This window comes from Xyrauchen texanus, chromosome 8 (genome assembly GCF_025860055.1).
Source record: "Xyrauchen texanus isolate HMW12.3.18 chromosome 8, RBS_HiC_50CHRs, whole genome shotgun sequence".
In the NCBI taxonomy this organism is placed as follows: Eukaryota; Metazoa; Chordata; class Actinopteri; order Cypriniformes; family Catostomidae; genus Xyrauchen; species Xyrauchen texanus.
Genome location: NC_068283.1, coordinates 4653397 through 4675272, shown reverse-complemented (window position 1 = coordinate 4675272; position 21876 = coordinate 4653397). Strand labels below are relative to the sequence as shown.

The window sequence follows — 21876 nt, the reverse complement described above, 5'->3', positions numbered from 1 at the left end:
AATGGTCATTTTTACAGACGGTTTAGGGTTTTAGTTTTTGTTGACATTACATTGTTATGGTAACAAAGTAGTCAAATTGGCTATAACTTTACACAGAAAAGGCTAGTAAGCGATTTTATCACACAAAATCATGTTTACACACGTATCCTTTATGTGTTGTGGTTTTAGTTTTGAAACAGTGAGTATTTTAATGTTCAAAAATGGGCCCCATTCAATTAATTGTACAGTATATATTAAAAATGACAAAACCACTATAAAAAAAGACAATCTGCATGCTGGCCCTCTGTCTAAAGCACTCAGTTTTCAGCTCTCTGGCCCTTAAAGACTTGAAAGTAAATGCCCATTCTTACGATTGGCTAACATCGTGCAACCACAGTGTACAGCCATATACACTCACTGCACACCTGTACATCTACTTATTCATGCGTTTATCTAATCAGCCAATAAAATCGTGCAGATATGGATCAGGAGTTAATGTTCACATCAACCATCAGAATGGGGGAAAATTTGATCTGTGACTTCGACCATGGCATGATTATTGGTGCCAGACAGGCTGGTTTGAGTATTTCTGTAACTGCTGATCTCCTGGGTTTGTCACACACAACAGTCTCTAGAGTTTACTCTGAATAGTGCCAAAAACAAAAAAACATCCAGGAGGCGGCAGTTCTGCAGAAAGGAATACCTTATTGATGTGAGAGGTCAATGGAGAATTGCCAGACTGGTTCGAGCTGACAGAAAGGCTACAGTAACTCAGTAACCACTCTGTACAACTGTAGTGAGCAGAATGCACAACATGTCGACCCTTGAGGCAGTTGGGCTACTACAGCAGAAGACCAAGTCGGGCACTTTATTAAGACCATAATGCTCCTTATAAAGTGCTCGGAGAGTGCATATGTTAACTATTGTATTATACAGTACTGTGCAAATGTTTTAGGCACTTGTGAAAAATGTTGCATAGTGAGGATATCTTCAAAAATAATGACATTAATAGTTTTCATTTATCACTTAATGTCATACAAAGTCCAGTAAACATAAAAAAGCTAAATCAATATTCGGTGTGACCACCTTTGTCTTTAAAACAGCACCAATTCTCCTAGATACACCTGGACACAGTTTTTCTTGGTTGTTGGCAGATAGGATGTTCCAAGATTCTTGAAGAATTCACCACATTCTATCTATTCTATCTGTCTCAGTTGCTTCTATCTCTAAAAAAGTTCACCCAAAAATGAAAATGTGCTGATAATTTACTCACCCTCAGGCTATCCAAGATGTGTCTGAGTTTCTTTCTTAATCAAAACAGAATTTAAAATGTTTAGGATTTAATTTCAGGCCTACTCCTTCAAACAATGCAAGTGAAAGTTTTGGGAACATTTTGTGAATTGAGTGCAGGTGCTGTGAATTAGAAATCGGGTGATGAGTACCGGAGCGCTGAGGGGCACGTGACAATGACAACGTTTTCACAAATACCTGAGTTCGCTGGAAAAACAGCACAGCAGATGAATTCAGATATCGACCCTTTGTTTCTTTCGATGGTCTGAAATCCTCAGGGGTAAAATGTTCACTCTACACCCTACAATATTTGAGAGAATGTAGGGGTGTACTGATATCCAGGTTCAGTGCGATAATGATCATATATATGCAATCGATGAAAAGTTCATATTTTTCCTGGCGTGCATTTTCTTTGGGGTTTCTGAAGGTTGAAGCATCCAGGATACACACACCAAACGACCATTTTGAACAATGCACTTATACAAATACAACTCTAGAGCAAAGACAATTCAACTTTTGTACAGCGCTTCTCTTGTAAACAATGATGCGCCTCCTCCACGTGACGCGTGTCCTTACCAACAAGCTTACGTCATTCCTGTCATGAGCGAGCTTCACAGACATGTACAGAAGCAACTGGATCCTGGAATTCCTGATTGGGAGACCTCAGTCGGTCCGGATCGGGAAGAGCATCTCCACCGCCACCACACTGAGCACTGGGGCCCCCCAGGGCTGTGTGCTCAGTCCACTGCTGTTTACTCAGCTGACTCACGACTGTGCAGCAATGCACAGCTCGAACCAGATCATCAAGTTCGCCGATGACACGATCATGATGGGTCTCACCAGCAAGAACAACGAGTCAGCATACAGAGAGGAGGTGCAGCGGCTAACGGACTGGTGTAGAGCCAATAACCTGTCTCTGAATGTGGACAAAACAAAAGAGATGGTTGTTGACTTCAGGAGAGCACAGAGTGACCACTCTCCATTGAACATTGATGGCTCCTCTACAGAGATCGTCAAGAGCACCAAATTCCTTGGTGTTCACTTGGCGGAGAACCTCACCTGGTCCCTCAACACAAGCTCCATTACCAAGAAAGCCCAGCAGCATCTCCAATTTCTTCGAAGGCTGAGAAAAGCAAATCTCCCACCCTCCATCCTCACTACATTCTATAGAGGGACTATTGAGAGCATCCTGAGCAGCTGCATCACTGCCTGGTTTGGGACTTGCACCTTTTTGGACAGCAAAGCCCTGCAGAGGATAGTGACGACAGCTGAGATGAACATCTCTTCCCTTCATCAAAGACATTTACACAAAACGCTGCATCCGCAAAGCAACCAGCATTGTGGATAACCTCACACACCCCTCATACAAACTGTTTAACAGCTTCTTCCCCCAAGCCATCAGACTCCTCAATACTCTAAAGAGTATTGAATATTTTTTATATTATTGAGTATAAAAACTGGACTGACACACACACACACACACACACACACCTCTGATTAAATGACATCTTTGATTAAATCAAATCTCTCCCCCGTGTCTCTTAAAGCACACTTTACAAATAAAAATCGGAGAAATCCACAAAATTGACCCTTCATGATAAATTTGAGAATTTATATGTAGATTTTCAGCAGATAGAGTGTTTTATATAAAAAATATATACACACATAATATATTAGGCAATCTATAAAACAGCCAGTAAGATTGATTTATATAATACCTGCAAAAAAAAAAAAAAAAAAAAAAGTTTTTAAAATATTAAAAGCTCAAGATTGCTGTGGAAATTGGTGAATGCCACCCAAACCCCTTCTTTCTTTCATGGACTCGAGATGAACATGTGGCTGAAATATTTTGCCCCACAGGGTTGGTAACACCCCCTGTTTACACTTAACAAATCATTCCAGAATATCATCAGGGTGGGATCTGTCTAACATGAATTCACACAATTTCCTGCAAGAGTTAGTCACCGCTATTACTGTTTGACACACAAACTGTAAGGAATCCTCTTGTCTACATTTACCAAAACTTTCAGATATTTCCTGATCTTAAGGTCAGGATAAACATCACCATGAATTGGAACACACCACAGCTTCTTAACATGGTAATACTACATTTTATTTTTACATTAATAATGATAATATTATTTAACCCATATTACGCCATCATTGTTGAAAACATCTTGGTGCTTACATCATTGTATTATTTAATCAATCACTATTTTTGAGTTTGAGTTGAGAGAAAACAAGGCTTATACCTAGCAATATTTTGTCACCTCAGTTTTCCATTAAGCATCGTACACTTTATAGATAAATAATTTTTACTCTTTTAATTACACAGATGGTATGGCCACAGCGTGGGAATATCATAACAGCTGACCAAACACATCATACCATATCAAGTACAACAGCCGGGAGGAAGAGGAAGCAAAAGTCAAATGTGAGAATACACCTGTTAGGTCATAAATCATTGGGTCATCAATCATGTTTTGACATTCAGTGTATAATATTTTCTTCTAACGAGTAAACATAAGTCATTTGATCACCGATTTTATATCTAAAATCTAATATATAAATGTTTATATCTAAACAGACATTTTCAGACTTATTTATTGTGATAATCGAAGTGTTTTCTCAGAGTTACTTGTTTTATGTTTTTACCAAAAAGTGCCTTGTTCTCGTGGCCATTTGAATAAGAGTGCTGCAATCATTTTAGACCGTTTACAGCTGGTATTAAGACGTGTTTTGGATGATCCGATCGCAAATGACGTACATAGCAGCAACAAATGTGTTTACTTGACAACGGAAGTAACGGCCACATTTCTCGATAAGCATCACAGGACGTAAGAAAAGGTGCCATGTGCTCCTCTGTCTTGTCTCTAGCAGTAGAGCACATGGCAAACGAAACCATCATTGGCCATGTGCTCAAACAAACACAAGAGACAAGACAGAGGAGTGCATGGCAATGGAGCCGAACTTAAAGCCATTCGCTCACAAAGATGAGACATGGAGCACAAGTATCCAGGTCCCGACAGAACCAGATTGAAGAGTCATGATCCAAAGCCATGCACTCCTCTGTCTTGTCTCGTGTTTGTTTGAACACATGGCCAATGATAGTTTCATTGGAAGCTGCATATTGGAACTGCAGTGCGACAGAGAGAGGGACTTACGGAGAGCTGTCTGTCACCTTAGGGAGGTGAGAACCGGCTTGACGATATAAATAATATTTTAATGAAGAACTTAACCAAAAAGACAAACACACACAAAGGTGTCAGACAGCTGTCCGTAAATCTCTCTCTCTTGGTCGCACTGCAGCTTCCAGTCGGCCTTTTTCCCTCTCTGAGGCTTTATTAGCCTGATTAGTGGCCAGGTGTGCAGAATCACGACCCAGCCCCGCCCTCCACCCTACCACATAGTCCATCCATTCCAAAGCTTTTAATATTGTTATTTTCATGTTCCCAACACTCCTTCAACACATTATTTACTGGATCATTCTCATTAAGTCCTTTCAAATTAATCCAATACTTTATTTCCAGTTTATGACCAAGATGATATAAAAGTGCATCCCCCATTTATACCTGCAATGCTGAAATTGGGGATGATTTAAAAAGTACCACGGCATATTCTTAGGGCTTGAGACTGCACTGTTTCTATCTTCTTAATTATAGATGCTGATGCAAACCTATATATTGTACTTACAATCATAAAGAGATGATCTGACTACTGCAAAATTCATTTTTCTTAATGACATCCTAACTCGCCATTTGACTCCTGCTAATTATCTCAGGATATTATGTATTTTTTACACTTCTCATTCAGCTTTTTAACATTTATATATAACATTTGAATAAGAGTTTTTAACATTTCTTATATATATATATATATATATATATATATATATATATATATATATATATATATATATATAAATTCTGATCACTCCAATCACATGCTCTGCTACAGGTAAAGCAATGAGGCAAATCTATGGGGAATATAATAATATGGCAAATAATTAGTTTGAAAACATTCTTCACTATTAAATGTGTAGAAACTTTAAGAACAGATAAGCGCCCATGTGCCAACCAATATATGGAAAGAATTCAGAAATGTTAGGACTTCTGTCCGCATTATTTCAAACCAATATATGTAATACAACAAGCCCGTTTTATCTACTCAATACTGTTTGAGCACTGAGCTTCAGATCTTTTAGAGGGACATATTACAAATCTAAATAAACCACAGTTAACTTCTCTTTAAACAAAAAAAATCTTTATTTACTAATCTACAATATAAAACTAAACTAACACACAAGGGCAAACATTAGCACAGTTGGTAAATGAGATCTGACAGAAGATGAATGGAAATTATTTGTACTTTATGGAATCTATAGACCATGCCTTCAGAACCATCAATACTTCATTTAGTATGGCGTGATATGAAATAATGTTACTCAAATTATATTAAAACACCAGATTTCAGCGAAAGTCTGGAGGTAATTGTACTTGCTTTACATTGTTTGGCGTTGAAGTCCTTGAAGTCCTTTGGCTTGGCTTGTGGAAGTTTATGCCAGTTGTTTGGAGTTCTGTTGAAGGGTGTAGAATCGATTTTGCCAGAAATCTATTATACATGCAGGATGGATGATGGAACGACCAGCAGATCCTCGAAGGTGGCTGCAGAAGAAAGTTTGTATCTTCTACATTCTAGAGATTTGCGGACTTGAAGACGAGAACTCCTGCTAGGAGCCTTGTGGTCTAACATGATGGTAACATAAGAACTCTGGAACTTTTCCAAAGAGGAGAGCTGAAGAGAACTGAAGAGCATGATAGAGAACTAACAGAACTATCTGTTCGAGGCAGGAAGTATTGTGAGTTTTAGGTTGGCTGCACCCCAAAGGTGTCAATCAGCCAATCAGGAGTGTCTTTTGCTCTGAAATGTGACTGTCGCTTTCCCTCCTTCTCAAGGTGATTTACCATCCTTTGTGTGAAGATACCCACTTGAAAAGGTGCAATGTTTAATCATGCATTTTAATATGATTACAAAAAGGAGTGGCATGAAATCAATTCTAGACATATATTTTAGATACATTTTAGATCTCATAGACACCACATATCATATATTTTATAACAAGTTACAAAATATGAGGAATAAGTGACTACAGATGAAAATGTTTAACATTGTCAGTTATAACAGTGATAAATCATACAGAACATGATTACAAGTGATTATAAGTCATTACGCAAGTTCTAATCATTTTGTGTATGATGAATTTTGGTATAAAAACTAGATTCTACATTTGGAGAATCCAACAGGGAGAATTCAGATCCAACAGGGAGTGGGTTTATATCAGAGATGGCCAGTGTGTGTTTGGACAGATCTACCTTTGTTTTCAAGGCAGTTAACATTAGCCAAATGAAAGCACTATTTGTCAGGAAGTTCTTTATAGCTCAGGGGAATGCCGGTGTAGATTCTGGATTTGAGTCATTCTGTGTGGAATTGTTACATTTATCCGCCTGTAATCTCCTACACCAGGGGTGACCAACCATTCTCCTGGAGAGCTACCTTCCTGCAGAGATTAGATCCAACCCTAATTAAACACACCTGAACCAGTTTATTCAGTGTTGTAGCTAAAATCTGCAGGAAGGTAGCTCTCCAGGAGCAGGGTTGGTCACCCCTGTCTTACACAAATGACCCTTTAAGATGTAATTGTTCTTTTGGAAGAAATGTCATCTTTATAGCTTTTCTGAATTATATTCCAATTCCATAACATTATGTGCAGTTTACTCACAACTATGACGTCTTAAAGATCTTTGTTGATGGAAACATTTCCCATGTGGAGGGTAGTAGTATAGCTTCTTCTCATGTTGTTTTAGGGTGTCTGACTGACTGAAACTCTTTCCACAATGAACGCACGCGAAAGGCTTCTCTCCAGTGTGAAATTTTATGGCTATGAAGACTTGGCTTCTGTTTGAAACTCTTTCCACATTGATGGCATGTAAAAGGTTTCTCTCCAGTGTGAAGTCTCATGTGATCATTAAGGGATGTTTTTTTTGTGAAACTCTTTCCACACTGAAGGCATGTGAAAGGTCTCTCTCCAGTGTGAATTCTCATGTGCACATTAAGGTCTCCTTTTTTTTTGAAACCCTTTCCACACTGATGGCATGTGAAAGGTTTCTCTCCAGTGTGAATTCTCATGTGCACATTAAGGGATCCTTTTAACGTGAAACTATTACCACACTGAAGGCATGTGAAAGGTTTTTCTCCAGTGTGAACTCTCATGTGCACATTTAGGTATCCTTTACATGTGAAACAATTACCACACTGAAGGCATGTGAAAGGCTTCTCATCAGTGTGATTCATCATGTGTCTTTTAAGGCTTATTTTGTTTTTGTAACTCTTTCCACACTGAAGGCATGTGAAAGGCTTCTCTACAGTGTGAATTTTTTTGTGTTTCTGAAGACCATCTTTCAGCCTGAAACTCTTTCCACACTGATGGCACGTGAAAGGTTTCTCTCCAGTGTGAATTTTTTTGTGTTTCTGAAGACTATCTTTCCGTGTGAAACTCTTTCCACACTGATGGCAGTTGAAGGAATTTTTTGCTTGGCCTTGGTTTTGTGAGGAATTCTTCTCCGTCTGTGAGCAACTAAAAGATTTTTCACCAGTTATGAAATGATGACTCAGATACTGAAGTTGTTGGGTTTCTTCTTTTACTTCTATTGGTTCTTGATTTTCCTCTTTCATTTCCATTAAATCTAAAAAAAAAATTGTGTCTGCTAAATGACTAAATGTAAATACAGTATACATTTAAATGAAAATCAATACATGTGACCCTCAATGTGAAAAGTTCTGGTTTTTTATATATTTTATTTGATATTTTACTAAAGATAAATAAAGCTGTTTTGTTCATGTTAATTTCAACAAAATAGGGCTGCACGATTTGGAGAAAAAAATTATAATATTGTGCTCAACTTGCAATATGTTAAAGTGTCAATGACGGTACTTATTATGTTCATTAAACGGAAAGTGTGTTTTTTTTGTGCCAATCTGCGAATTCGTTCTCACAGATTAAAAACGAAAGTTGAAAACAACGTCACAAAAGATGAGGATAAAAGATGGCGTCGTCCATAAAACCGGCATGTCAGCAACTTGATGGTATAATGTTGGTGTGCATAATGATAATAGTAATAAAATAATAAAAAATAAAAAGGTTTTGTGACCTGTGTTGTGTTCTCCATCATGTGCATGTTTGTGATGATGCAAGTTGATAAAAACAAAGCACCAGTGTTTGACAGAAACTGAAAGAGTAAGAACCAGAACAACGCTGAAACTAGGGGGCGCCGGATACAATCACACTCTGAGGATTGAACTTTAAAGCCCAAAGTATGTCACCAGCAGCTTGCAAATCTATCCGAGTTTATTACTCACTGCCTCATTTCTGATAATCCACTCTGCATTAAATCTTGGATGTAATACAGCCACTAAAAGAAGTTAATTGTCAGTGTAGTCCAAGCATTCAAGTCAAGTAATTTTTTATTTGATTAGTGCTTTTAACAACATATATAATTTCAAAGCAGCTTTACAGAACAATTATGATGTAACAAATTTAGCTGTAATGTCAAAAGTTTTGTCCTTTGCAACAGTCGCCTTTGGCTTGCTCACTGGTAGGGCTGAAACGTTTGGTCGACGTTATGAAAAATTATTTGTTGAATAGTCGTTTGATCTCATTTAACATAACATGAGATCACATTAAACTCTGATGACATGCGAGGATAGCACCGACCGCAGCTTGCGCCTGATTGAGGAGAGGAAGACACATCTCATAGTCCAGACGCACTCCAAATATTCCAAACAGCTTCAGATGACGAAGATTGCAAAGTATGAGGGAATTTTACAAGAATACAAAATAGGTAAACAGAAGCACACTTGTTGTGAAATATAGTGGAGCCGGCATTCCGCTTAAGCAAAACGTACATGTCAGAGAGGCGTTAAAGGAAAAACCCATGTGTTGTCTCTTTAATGCATCTTTTATTAAAGGTAAAATTATAAGGCCAGGTCAGTTCATGAAAATATGTACAAACTCCAAAACTGGCATTTCCCTGTGTGGTCAGCGGAGCTTCTATAAGTCACGTGATGTGACCCGATCAAAGGGGATAGAGATTGAAACTGCACCCTGCTTATGCACACTCTGGCACGGGGATGCTCGTCCCTTGCGCTATCTGCAGCTAGATTATAACGTGACAGCTCGTGACATTGTGAATCATAATATCTGCATCATGGTCAATATCTTATCACAAAGAAAATTAGCAATATGTAGCTTTATTAAGAAGAGAGAGTTGGTTTTTGTGAGTAAAAGATGGATCGAAGCAGAGACTATTTAGCAGAGATGGGCCACTTCTATTAAAATGAATGGGAGAAATTGGAACGCCCATCCAAGGAGATCTAGCGGTCAACTAATGGTCAACGGATGTAGAATGGAAGTCCCGCCTTACAGGTAAAAGAGTCAATCACATTTTAAATACGGACATCGGCACTCAATGAATTAGGGAACGTGCATGCACATTAGCTATACAAGCCGGGGAAATTGCGTTATTTGCATAATCTGATGTAAAGCAAATTTATAATACCAGTTTTGTCAGATTTAACTGCTGATTTAAAATATGCTCTTTGATCGAAATCTTGACCAAACATTTTTTTAGATTTTGGTGTTCCCCCATTCAAGTAGATAGGAGCTGCACTGGCAATGACTAGAAATAGCCTCCCAAAAGCGTTCCAAAAATGGCCAAGAGCGGACTGACTTGCTAGAAAGACATTGCTCGAAGTAAACAAAAAGGTGAGAGAGGGTAGTCTTCACCCATTATACACTGCAACAAAATACATTTTTTATATATCCAATATACAATTGAAGTCAGAACTTTACATACACCTAGGCTAAATACATTTAAACTCTTCACAATTCTTGACATTTAATTGCAGAAAACATTCCCTCTCTTAGCTCGGTTAGGATCACTACTTTATTTTAAGAATGTGAAATGTCAGAATAATAGTAGAGAGAATAATTTATTTCAACTTTTATTTCTTTCATCCTTTTATTTTTTACATACACTTTGTTAGTATTTGGTAGCATTGCCTTTAAATTGTTTAACTTGGGTCAAATGTTTTGGGGAGCCTTCCACAAGTTTCTCACAATAAGTTGCTGGAATTTTGGCCCATTCCTCCAAACAGAACTGGTGTAACTGAGTCAAGTTTGTGGGCCTCCTTGCTCGCACACAATTTTTCAGTTCTGCCCACACATTTTCTATCAGACTGAGGTCAGGGCTTTGTGATGGCCACTCCCATACCGTGACTTTGTTGTCCTTAAGCCATTTTGCCACAACTTTGGAGGTATGCTTGGGGTCATTGTCCATTTGGAAGACCCATTTGCGACTGAGTTTTAATTTCCTGGCTGATGTCTTGAGATGTTGCTTCAATATATCCACATAATTTTCATTATCTATGATGCCATCTATTTTGTGAGGTGCACCAGTCCCTCCTGTAGCAAAGCATCCCCACAACATGATGCTGCCACCTCCATGCCTCAAGGTTGGGATGGTGTTCTTCGGCTTGCAAGCCTCACCCTTTAGCCTCCAAACTTAGCGGTGGTCATTATAGCCAAACAGTTCCATTTTGTTTAATCAGACAAGGAGTACATTTCTCCAAAAAGTAAGATCTTTGTCCCCATGTGTACTTGCAAACTGTAGTCTGGCTTGTTTATGAGGTTATGTAGCTACAGGACTTGTTTTACTGTGGATATAGATACTAGTCTACCTGTTTCTTCAAGCATCTTCACAAGGTCCTTTGCTGTTATTCTGGGATAAATTGCACTTTCCGCAACAAACAATTTTCATCTCTAGGAGACATAATGCAGCTCCTTCCGAAACGTCATGATGGCTACATGGTCTTTATACTTGTGTACTATTGTTAGTACAGATGAACGTGGTACCTTCAGGCATTTGGAAATTGCTCCCAAGGATGTACCAGACTTGTGGAGATCCACAATATTTTTTCTGAGGTCTTGGCTGATTTATTTTTATTTTCCCATGATGTCAAGCAAAGAGGCACTGAGTTTGAAGATAGGCCAATTGGCTTATTACCTAAAGGTTTGAAATAATTCCAGAAAATGTTACAAGCTGCTTAAAGGCACATTTAACTTAGTGTATGTAAGCTTCTGACCCACTGGACTTTTGATAGTCAATTAAAAGTGAAACAATCTGTCTGTAAACAATTGTTGGAAAAATTACAAATATGAAATCTGTGGAGTGGTTAAAAAATAAGTTTTAATGACTTCAACCAAAGTGTATGTAAACTTATGACTTCAACTGTAAGTATCTAAAACAATTTAACATTTACTTTAGGAGCTATACTGCAGAAGAAGAATTGGTTATCTGAGAGTGTTGAATATAATATTAAATGTTTAAATATTTAAAAATATCTAAAAATCCTTAAAACAAAATGCATTTACCCAAGAAGAAACATATTATACATTTAGACTTGCTTTCAGAGAATACATCTTATATATAAGTATATTTGGACTTTTCTGCACTGGCAGAAGTATGAACAAGAGAAGAAATTCTAGTATACAAAGACACTAAATATCTTTCCAGTTGCTTCTCAAGTAAATGTAACTTTTTTTAAGGATTTTTTTTAAAAGTCAATTTTATAGATTGAGAAGAATATGTCACTCGGATAAATATTTTATCGACAAGTCAAAGTTGATAAAACTTGTTCAGTTTGGTTACTCACATGATTGGATTGAAGAAGCCTTTGGGGCAGCTCATTCATTTGGAATAAGCACAAAAAAAAACAATTTCCTTTTACAACTACATATTTTCCATATTATCATAGAAGATCTATTTTCAAACAATATTGGCATGTGTTGACATCAGATCCTGATTTAATGGCATTGTTTCAGTATCCTCCTCTTGTATTTAAACACCAAAAATCTAAAAGATCACTTAGTCCATGCTCAACTTCATCATAAGGATCTCACACTTACACAGACGTAACTCAGTCTGATACCAAATGGTAATTACTGTTGTGCAAATTGTGCCCAATGCAAAAAACACGTTTAAAGCATCCTATTTCTGTCATCCTCAGACTGGAAAAGAAAACTCTATTAACTCTGTGAATACTTGCTCATCTGCCCATGTGATTTATTTAATTTACTGCCCTTGTGGTCTTGGGTATGATGGAAAAACATCACAACAATTAAAACAATGGATTGGTGAATACTAGATCTCGATACGACGAAAAGATCTAAATTATCCTGTTGCAGCTCATTTTGTTGATTTTAAGCATGATGATTATTTACGTTTCTGTGGCATCAAGAGTGTTAAGATGCCACATAGAAGAGGCAACCTTCAATTTATTTTACAGACACATGAGGTATTTTGGATTTATACGCTTCATACCTTATCACCGATCGGACTTAATGATGAACTTTTGTTAAACGTGATGGTATAGTCATATTGTGACGGTTTAAATTTTGTAACGGTTTATTACGTGTGTTTACATATGTAATAAAATAAAAGAATTGTTAAAATATATATAAATTCTTGTTATAATTTAATTTGTTTAGATTTATTGTTTATCCTGTGCATTTGAATGTAATATTACATGTCTTTATTCACTGGGGGTGTCTTGTTGCTCCTCCACATTGGACCTGACATTGATTTACCCAATTAGTATTGTTAACTGGTCATGTCATTGTTGACAGCTGTCATGATTGTTAATGACATATTTTAAACTTGTTGGCATTGTGTTTGGTGTTTTATGTATGCCTGATGAAGACAAAACAAGTTTCCCGCTTGCAAAAAAGCATGAATGCAATGCCAATGTAAGTTATCTATGTGTAATACAAGTCATGGTTTGAATTAGTAAACTGAGTAGATGTTGATGGCCAATGTCTAAACTAAAGGATTTTGTATGAACTGTAACCATAATAACAGTCTTTGAAGTTCATCCTGAATTGACTGTGGAGGTGCATAAAGTTTAAATGTCCTTTGTTATTTGGCTGATGAAGGCTTTGGTTGGCAATTCATTTGTCTATGTATTCCATTTTAAGCAAGTGTAGTCCATCCGATGACCAAGATGAAGGCAGAGGTCAGTGAGGGCACTACAGTCTGGCTGGAAGCTTGTGCAGTTCATTTACGGTGAAGTCCATCCTAAGTCCAAGGTTCAAGTAGTGGCCAGTGGAGTATCCCATGTTTTAAGGTTGGAGTTGGCAGCAATATATACTCTGTGAAGTACATATATATACAATGCTGCACGAGAAATGTAGTGCATTCTCTGGGAGGAGTGGAAAGAGATCGCCTCGAGAGCAGCTATTGCTGGGCTGAGCGAATTCTTGTAAAATGCGCTCCCCGCTCCAGTGAAATTCTGATCGCTCCACTCTTTGCTCCACTCTGCTCATATACTCTGCTACAGGTAAAGCAATGTAGCAAACGACCCTTTAAGATGTAATTGTTATTTTGGATGAAATGTCATCCTTTGAGCTTTTATGAATTCTATACCAATGACATGCCATTTTGTGCAGTTTACTCACGACCTTAGTTAGTGGAACCTTTTCCCATGTGAAGGGCAGTGGTATAGCTTCACTCAACAATGAACTGTCATGTTGTTTTAGGGTGTCTGACTGACTCTTTCCACAATGACGGCACATGAACGGCTTCTTTCCAGTGTGATATTTTATGTCTACGAAGACTTGGTTTCTGTGTAAAACTTTTTCCACATTGATGGCATGCGAAAGGCTTCACTCCAGTGTGAATTCTCATGTGCACATTAAGGCATGATTTCTTTGTAAAACTCTTTCCACACTGATGGCATGTGAAAGGTTTCTCTCCAGTGTGAATTCTTATGTGCACATTTAGGTCTCCTTTTTTTATGAAACTCTTTCCACATTGATGGCATGTGAAAGGTTTCTCTCCAGTGTGCATTCTTATGTGCGCATTTAGGTCTCCTTTTTTTGTGAAACTATTTCCACACTGAAGGCATGTGAAAGGCTTCTCTCCAGTGTGCAATAGCATGTGACGCTGAAGACTTAGTTTATGTGTGAAACTATTTCCACAATGATGGCATGTGAAAGGCTTCTCTCCAGTGTGAAGTCTCATGTGATCATTAAGGGATGTTTTTTTTGTGAAACTCTTTCCACACTGATGGCACGTGAAAGGTTTCTCTCCAGTGTGAATTCTCATGTGCACATTTAGGTCTCCTTTTTTTATGAAACTCTTTCCACACTGATGGCACGTGAAAGGTTTCTCTCCAGTGTGAATTCTTATGTGCACATTTAGGTCTCCTTTTTTTGTGAAACTCTTTCCACACTGAAGGCATGTGAAAGGCTTCTCTCCAGTGTGAAATAGCATGTGACGCTGAAGACTTTGTTTATGTGTGAAACTATTTCCACAATGATGGCATGTTAAAGGCTTCCCTCCAGTGTGAATTCTCATGTGCACATTAAGGGATCCTTTACATGTGAAATGATTACCACACTGAAGGCATGTGAAAGGCTTCTCTCCAGTGTGAAATAGCACGTGACTCTGAAAACTTTGTCTATGTGTGAAACTCTTTCCACATTGATGGCATATAAAAGGCTTGTCTTCAGTGTGATATATCATGTGTCTTTTAAGGCTTATTTTGTTTTTGTAACTCTTTCCACACTGAGGGCAGGTGAAATAATTTTTTGCTTGGCCTTTGTTTGATGAATTCTTCTCTGTCTGTGAGCAACTAAATGATTTTTCTCCAATAATGAAATGTGGATTCTGAATCAGATGTTCCTCCTTCACTTCATTCAGTTCTTGGGTTTCTTCTTTTCCTTCTATTGGTTCTTGATTTTCCACTTTAATTTCCATTAAATCTAAAAAGAAAATATCAATGAATATTGTAAAATTATTAAAGTGTATGCTAAATTACTAAATGTTATTATAAATTTAAATTAATATCAATGAGTGACATCTACAGGGTTAAGTAAATTATTATTTGCTATTATGTACTAAAGATTAATAAATGTGTCTTGATCATGATAATTCCAACAAATTAGGGCTGCATGATTTGGCAAAAAAATAAGAATAAATAAATAAATCATAATAATGTGGTCAACTGCCATATGTTTAAAGGGTCATTGAAAACAATGATAGAAAATACGAATTATGTTAATTATTCAGCAGAGTGTTTTTTGTTTTTTTGGTCAATTTGTTCTCTCAGATTATAAAAGAAAGTTGAAGCAACGTCACAAAATATGAGGTATATGCTTAAATAGAATTTTTACTGGTTGGAGAGTACGCATTTACATTGCTAGATTCTGAGCACTTATCCACATTATGAGACTTTTGTAAAAAAAAAATGTAATCCTTAAATGGTATCACAGGTACCTTCTCAGACTCTAAGGGGGCTTCCACACTGGCAGACTTTAGTCCTAAATAGAGCACTGTTTGCATGAAAAATTGGTAATATGAAAGCTGTTTTGTGGACCGTGGTATTGAACCCGAGAGACAGTACGAGGTGGTCTGAACTTGGTTGCGATGGAACTGAGTGAAAAAGCAACCTGTTTTCTGGTCCTCACTTGTTCAGGATGTAAAATAACTTGCACACACATGCACCATGAGTGGCAGAGGAACATAAGTAGCGCTGAAAACACATTGCTTGCAACCAGCTGTCTCCTCAAAAAAGACCATTTGCAAGTATCAGTGTGACGAGGAGGAGGGAGTGGCCGGGCCATAAGGATGGACGCTTGGCACCAAGTTACCCCAATGAGCCGGGAGGGGGATAAGGAGGAGCCAGAGAAGCCAGTTTGAAAGAGAGCAAGAGAGAGATGCACAGTGGAGCTGTGCGTGCATGTCAATGTTTGGTTGAGCTAAAAAGCAGTGTTTGTGTAGTGTCTGATTAAAAGTCTTTGCGATTGTTCACCCAGTTCCCGCCACGTCCTTTCTGATAAACAAGAGACCTTTATGCCATGCTGTCCTGGAGACCTCGCTGATGGCTCAAGAACGCGACGCCGAAGATATATGATCTGGGTTGAACTGGAGCAGTTCGTCAACAGGCTACCGATGTGGTCCGCTGCTGTCCACCAGGAGGTGGCGGCCAAGGGATGGCTGAGCGAGTCTAGTGCTATCGCCCAGAATCACTGATGGAGGTGTTCCAGCTGGCTGAGTACTGGGAGGGCAGTGTGGTCGGGAATCAGATTTTTTTTTCTTTCCCTTCTCTCTCTCTCCCATTCTCTCTCCCTCCCCTCATCCTTCTCATGTTCTCAAGGGGTGGGGAAGTCCAGCCGGCGGCGGAACGGACAGAAGGGCAACACCTCCCCTCCAGTAAGTCGGGCTTGATGGTTCTCCGGGCCTTCATGATTCTTCACCCGGTTCCTGCCGCCTCCTTTCCCATAAGCAAGAGACCTTTCTGCCACAGTATCATATAATAGTCACCTTCTCCTGGACATGCATATCTGCTGAATTATGGCATGAGATGCACAGAGGCGCAAGTGTTGTTCACTTAATGTGCATAATGACAAAAAAAACACACATTCTTTGACTCATGTTATGTTCTCCATCATGTGCACATTTTTGGTGATGCAAGTTGATAAAAACATAGCACCGGGGTTTGACAAAAACTGAGAGTATGAAACAAGACCAACACTGAAACCAAGGGCTGCTGGAAACTCTGATTCGGTCTGCAGCAAATGAGGCCAGAACAAAATTCACCTAACCGTGACGTTCCAACTCATACTCTAACCAAGCAGTTTGGTTAGATGCAAATCCGCAAAGCGTATGTGTAAATAACACAAATTTCAATAGAATTGAGGATGAAAAGTGTGCTCTGAAAGTGTGCAGACCAATTTTTCTAATTGCAGGTCTCTATATACACCCAGATAGCACATGCACATCTCCCAGATGAAAAATTAAAATCTCATGCTATGGTTTTGACACAAGTTTCGACAGATCCTGCTAGTGGCTCAATCCATTTTCTAAGCAGCGCAAATGTGCCATCTAGGTGCCACAACTGTGGCTTGTCTTTCTGACCATGCAACTAAGCATCTCACGGAACCAAAACTGTGGTGTGCTTTCTGCTTTTCAGCTCTAAGCAGCGCAAATGTGCATGTCTTTCGGCCCATGCTTCTAAGCATCCCTGGACAAATGTTGTTTATGAATAGAGCATTTAATTTCCAGTCACGTAGCAAAGCATTGTTTATCTTGCAGGGGCTTGCACAATATTCACCCTTATCATTGGGCTTAAATACAAAACATTGTTTGTCCTCTTGAAAGGGTATTGCACAAACAACGTTCACCCTTACCATTGAGCTTAAACTCAAAATGTTGTTTGTCGTCTTGCAAGGGCATTGCACAAACAATGTTGCTCTTATCATAGGGCTCAAGCACAAAACATTTATCCTTATTGCACAAACAACTTTTGTCATTATCATAAGGGCTCAAACGCAAACGCTAAGTGTGGTTTATCCTTTGGCAAGGGTATTGCACAAACAATGCTCACCCTGTTCGCAAGTGCTCAACAAGTCTCATAAGCTAACCTACCCTTCTGCAGGGTATAGCACAATAGTAGTATGTTTATATGGTCATATGCAGGCTTGCGTTTACATAAATTGTTTCTATTTCTTCTTTCAGATTAGTCCTTCACCTTTTGAAAACCTGGTTATTGTCCTTAAGTCTAATTATTTTGTGTATGTTGTGTTTTTGTGGGGGGAGGGGCTTTATGTTTTAATTTATGTTTTAGATGACTCCATTGCAATCATCACCTTCTGTCAGGATCTGATTGTTTGGGCAAGTATCTGAACCGTGGGACAGGGATTACGCCAAAATACCTAAATGCATCCCTCATTCGAATTGTAATCATCCCCAATCTTTCTGATACAAATGGAAGCATAAGCGTAGTTCTAGCAGGAAGACTCTAGATCTTTACACATTCAAAATTCACAGGTTTATTTGTGAGGTGTTGTAAAAAGTAATTGTCAAGAGTCATTCTGCAGATTCTGTCTGACACTGCTTAAATCAATAATCAATAGGCTTGTCAAACTGTTGGATGCTGTGAACTACATGTCGTGCCCCCACAATATTTATAATCTAACAGCTGTGCACTTCTGAATGTGGAAACGATCACCATGTGACAAGCGCTATGTTTACTTGCTGCATGTGCATCGAAATTCGCAAAAGCAAATTGAAGCGCGTCATTCTGCTTCCTGGATGTGCCCAAGCAGTTTGCCGCCGCTCTCTATTGGTTTTGAGTTTTTTTGTATTTGTTCCTTTAATAGTTTCATGGGATGAGGTTATAATTATTTTTCACAAGACCACATTCTGACAGAGACAATGTCATCCACACAGGTTTTGTGGTGAGTGAGCTAATAGCGAAGAAGCTGAAACCTTTTTCAGAAGGAAAGTTTGTGAAAGAGTGCCTTGTTGCCACTGTGGAGCTGCTAGCACCAGACAAAGTAAAACTGTTCCAAAGTGTCAGTTTGTCTCGAAGAACCGCTGCGGAACGAATTACTGATATGGCACAAGACATTGAAACAACACTGAAGGACACAGCAAGAAATTTCCAGTTTTTCTCTCTGGCCTGTGATGAAACAACAGACATAACAAATACCGCCCAACTAGCCATTTTTGTGCATGGAATTACTGCCGAGTTTGATACGAGGGGGGAATTTCTGTCTTTGCAAAGCATGCATGGCACTACCAAAGGTGAGGATTTGTTTGAGAAAGTTGTTTTGGCGAAGAACAAATTTGAACTACCATTTGAAAAGTTAAGTGGCCTTGCCAGCCATGCTTGTCCCTCAAAAGGGATTAACCGCATTGGTCAAAAAAGAAATTAGTAATCTCAGTCTCAAGCCAAGTGATTTAGTTGTATAGCACTCTATCATACATCAAGAGGTGGCTGAGTCGCACAGATATGCTCACATGGTTTTACAAACTGAGGGAAGAAGTAAAACAATTCATGGAGATCAAGGGAAAACCTGTCGTGGAACTCAGTGATGTCAAGTGGCTGTGTGATTTGGTTTTTATGGTTGACATAACCAAGTAACTGTCAGAGCTGATCGTCAAGCTTCAAGGTCCTAACCAGTTTCTCAGCTCTCTGCTTTCAAACGTGAAATCATTTGAAGTGAAATTAAAGCTGTGGCAATTGCAACTGGAAAAGGGTAACACTGTGCATTTTCCTACTCTGCAAGATCAAAAGCCTGCTATGACATCTGAATATGCTGGTGAGTGTGCAAAACTGCTTCCGGCAATTGGCAAGAGGTTTCAGGACCTGAAAAGTAAACAAAATGAATGGAAGATATTTGCTACGCCATTTAACGTGGAGCCAGCTGATGTACCTGACAACATGAATTGAACTGCAAAGCAACAATGAGCTTAAAGTTAGGTACAACAACCTCCGCTCGAGTTCTATATGTACTTTGAGGATTTTCTCATTCTGAGGAGACATGCACTGAAATTTGCTTCTCACTGCTGTGAGCAGTTCTTTTCAAAACTGACTCTTACAAAACTCAATTCCACTCAAGACTGACTAACCCAAACTTGGAAAACTAGCTGCGAGTAGCATCATCATCACCACTGCCATCTGACACCTCGCCAAAGAGAGGAAATTCCAACCATCAAATTAGAGAGGTTAGTGTTTAGAGCTGCAACTAACGATCATTTTAATAATCTACTAATCTAATGATTATTAGAATGATTATTCGGGCGATTATTGCAATGATTAATCATTAGTTCTTAACCGACTATTGAGCTTGTGCGTTTAAAGGTAGTATTAAATGTGCTTACTAACAATAAAGAGGACAAAATCATCTTTTAAAAATACCTCTAAATGACATTCACTGAATTAAAGGGGAAAAACTACTTGGATTTCTATAAAATAAAATAAAAATTTCACAGCAAAAAGTACTATTATTATTATTATCAAGTGTATTTGTCTTGTTTTCCATTTAACATTGTCTAAATTCAAAATAAATGCTCTAAATGCATAAATGTTGTTTCTCAGGTAAATGTATCTTGTTTTAAGGAATTTTCGATATTTTAAAATATTTAAATATTAAAATCAATTCAATTTTATGTAGTATTATACATGAAGATGAATTGAAACAACATGATTTGAATCTAGGATTTACCCAATCTTAATCCTGGAATTCCACAACGCCACAAATGGAAAGACAGTGAGTCACACATCTGACCAATAAAGCTAACAAAGAGACTTGTCTAGATCCCATACGACTTGAAAACTTCTCTGCAAAGAGGCCCTAAGTTCAAAGGTCAAAGAAATAAAAGACAGAACACATACTCTTGGAGTTCCCGAGAAACTCGGGACACACAGGGTTCAACCCTCTGATATGGACCAGTTTGCTACAGTTAGACTCATCAGATCACGTGACATTGTGGCCATGGCTCAGCAAACAGCATCCTTAATCCAGAAACATCTCACACAGTCCTTTGCTGAATCAACCTTCTAAAATGTACAGAATGCATTTAAATCCACGATTCATACAAGACCTAGGTTTGCTAGGCAATTCTGACAATTGCTTTGAACTGTTGTAACTTTTATAATTGACAAATGAATGAATATAGCCTGATATACCTCTTTAACCCTCTGGGGTCGATGGATGCATCGGCGCATCATGCTGGATTTTTTCGTCATTACAGCAGAAACAATATAAAATTCTCCGTCATTTTGGGGCATGCAGATAAGTGTACGACATCATTAGAGACTATAAAGGGTCTACTTTTATTTGTGTACACTCACAATAACAACAAAACCTTGTGCTTTTGTAAAATAAAGAAAATAAAAAGGGTGAGCCATAAGCAGTCTCTAGGTTTGCGGGCATATATCTGAAACACATCACAAAAATGAAATGAAACTGCGAATACTTACCACACAAACATGAAACATATGTCTAAAGAAAGCTAAAAATAATTTATCTCTAATGTGATCCCACCCACCAGCAAAGCGGGCTTTTCATACTGTAATGTGCTGAGGCGATCAATACAAATGGTACATGCCCCCGACTATGTCTTAAAACATTATTTTAAGAATAATATGAATGTTTAGATTATATTTTAACTAGTGTTTATGCTCCCTCATTATCATCAACAAAGCTTGTGCTTGCAAATATGTGTTCAGGTTAAATGACCATCTTATAATGATTTCTGAAGGATAATGTGACACTGAAGACTGCAGTAATGATGCTGAAAATTCAGCTTTGATCACAAATTGCATTTTATAATATATTCAAATAGAAAACTGTTCTTTTTAAATTGTAAAAATAGTTCAAAATATCACTGTATTTTGGATCAAATAAATGCAGCCTTGGTGAGCAGAAGAGACTTCTTTTAAATGGTAGTGTAGGTTTAAAATTAAGTCAAGTCTTTATGTAAAGAAAATGTATAGTCAGATTACTTCTTTTAACTTAAAACTTGATTTTGATCCTTAAGTCTCCTCACATTCATTCTCTTTCTGTCACATTCCTCATTGATCGGCCCAGGGGAGGGGGCTTTTGTCTCCTCAGGTGTGAATTACAATCAATATTCATTATAGTTCATGTCTCCTCGCATATGACCTTTCTAACACTAAAAGTGTCAAGAAAGTTCAATT

The 21876-nt window shown here is 38.1% G+C and overlaps 1 pseudogene; it reads right to left on the bottom strand.

Moving 5' to 3' along the window:
• Positions 1 to 5581: 5581 nt before the first annotated feature.
• LOC127647503 (gastrula zinc finger protein XlCGF58.1-like) overlaps positions 5582 to 21876 on the bottom strand; it is a 172934-nt pseudogene continuing 156639 nt past the window's right edge.